The sequence below is a fragment of the Pinus tabuliformis genome, chromosome 6 (assembly GCF_031772625.1).
Source record: "Pinus tabuliformis cultivar Carrire ecotype Pingquan chromosome 6, CPIR1, whole genome shotgun sequence".
NCBI classification, from domain to species: Eukaryota; Viridiplantae; Streptophyta; class Pinopsida; order Pinales; family Pinaceae; genus Pinus; species Pinus tabuliformis.
This window is the reverse complement of record NC_142292.1, coordinates 1,581,957,047-1,581,959,706: the sequence shown is the minus strand read 5'-3', so window position 1 is coordinate 1,581,959,706 and position 2,660 is coordinate 1,581,957,047.

Sequence of the window (2,660 nt, the reverse complement as noted above, 5' to 3'; positions counted from 1 at the left end):
ACTCTTAAGCTAAGGAGTGCTCACCTCTATCAGCTAGTACACTTCATTGTACAACCCCATTGTAGCTCGGGGGTCTGCGGGTAAGGAAAATATCCAAGGAGTAGTTTGGGAGGTCAATCGGTGGGTCACTACATTCAGTCAGAGCACATCATCATTCAAACTTATAGGCAGACGACAGTAAGGGAGTGCATGTTGTGGCAAGAACAAGATTGAATTTCCTCTTCTAGTAAATGGTATTGGTTTAATGATGTTTTGTTATATGATTTTGTTTTGCATGTAGAAAATACAATATAAATCAAAGGATATGTGGCATGTATTATAGTTCATGGATGTTGACGTAAATGATTTTGAGTATCCATGATTTTTCTTGTTATGGTTGAATTCCAATTTATCCGCACTATATTTTAAAAAAATACATAGTATAGGATTGTTCCTTACACTGTAGACCCCCTCTCAATAATGGAATTCATCCTGAAGTCCTTAGAATAGGTAATAAAAATGGTGATGCATCTCCTCAATGTCCTCCCAAGTGGCCAAATTGGGACTATAATTGTCCCAATGGACCTTATCGTGGTCCAATAATCATCATCTAAGCTATAGAGTTCATTGGTCCAACATGTGAACTAGTTCGGCCATCACTGTTCCCTTGTCTGAAACCTACAAATGGCCCAAGTCAATAATATGTAAAGGATATGAAATATAATGATGCAAAACAAAAACATGAAACACATCATGCATATGGGTTAGAGATGTAAGTAGGGAAAAAATTTCTCCCTTACTGAAACTTATGGAGCTTTTCTAGGTTTGTACTCTCAAAAACACCCTATCTCCTACTTCATAATTTTGATCCATCCAGTGAGTGTTAGCATAGCTCTTATATAGATCTTGTGATTTTTTAAGCCTCTCATTAATCATGGTCATATGTTCGTTCGTCTCTTGCACTACTTCTAGCCCTATTAACACATGATCCTCTAAGTGGTCCCAACTAAGAGGTGTTAAGCAAGGTCTCCCATACAAGAACTCAAATGGTTCCATCTTAATGGAACTCTGATAATTGTTACTATAAGAAAATTCCACCAGTGGTAAAAACTCCTCCTGGTCACCTTTGTTGGTCCATCACATATAATCACAGCATGTCCTTGAGGATTTAATTAGTCCTCTCTGTCTGACCATCTATCTTAGGGTGATACGAAGTGTTGAAGTTCAACTGGGTTACCAAGGATTCTTGGAAACTGGTCCAAAACCTTCCTGTAAACATTGCCCCCTTATCTGATATGATCTTCCTAAGAACTCCATGTAATCTCACAATCTCATCATTAAAGACTCTAGCTATATCTAGTGCCTTATATGTAGTCTTAACTAGTATAAAATGGGAGCTCTTGGTCAATGTGTCCACCACTACAAATATGGCATCATGTCTTTTGGAGGTCATTGGTACCCCCACGATGAAATCCATTGATATAACCTCCCATTTAGATTTTGGTATCTCATGGGGTTGTAGAAAACCTGTGGGATGTTTGTGTTCAACCTTTATTCTCTGACACTCTAAGCATCTCACTATAAAGTTTACAATGTCCTTATTCATCCATTTCCAAAATAAGAGTTGTTTCAAGTCCACACTCATCTTTCTAACACCGGGGTGAGCCATGTAAAATTATTTATGTGCCTCGCTCAATATTAATTTGTGTATTTATTCATTTGGTGGCACATATATCCTCCCCTAAAATCATAGCAGTCCATCACTATCAAGGGCGTATCCTTCATACTTTGGGATCATCATTTTGTCTTCCCTCAAACTCTTTCTAACCTCTTGGTACCACGTGTCCTCAATTTGTAAGTCAAGTAACTCCTCCCACAAGTTGGTCTTTAAGGGAATCACTGAAATTATTCAAGGTATCCTACTTAAAGCATCTTCCACCCTATTTATGGTCCCCTCTATGTAAGTAATGTCAAAATCATATTCATTGATTAGCTTATACCATCATCTTTGCCTTGCATATAAGTAATCTTGAGTGAATATGTGATGTAGCCCACAATAATCAGTCGTAAGATCAATCTTCCTTCCTAAAAGGTAGTGTCTCCAAATCTTTACGGCATAAACAATTGTTTCCATTTCTAGATCATGGGTTGCATAGTTCTCTTCATGGGTTCTAAGTTTTCTTGATGCATACATTATTACTCTTCTTTCTTGCATTAGTACGCAACCCAATCTTTCCTTAGAGGCATCCTTAGAAACCAAAAATTCTTGTTCCGTATCTGGTACCTTCAAAATCAGTGTCGTTGTTAGCAATAACTTTAACCTTTGGAACGTCTCTTCACATTTTTTAGTCCAAACAAACTTCTTGTTCTTTCTTTGGAGTTTGGTAATGGGGCTTGCTATCTTTGGAAACCCTTCAACAAATATGCAATAATATCCCACCATGCTCATGAAACTTTGTATTTCATGAACATTGGTTGGTTTTGTCCATTTCATGGTGGCTTCGATATTTTCCAAGTCTTCCACAATACACTCCCTAGAGATAATGTTCCCAAGATAATGTATCCTGGATTGGTAAAAGGAACACTTTGACAACTTCCCATAAATTTGTTTCTCTCTAAGACATTGTAAGACCAACCTCTAGTGTTCATCATGCTCTTCTAGGGTCTTTGAGTAGATTGAA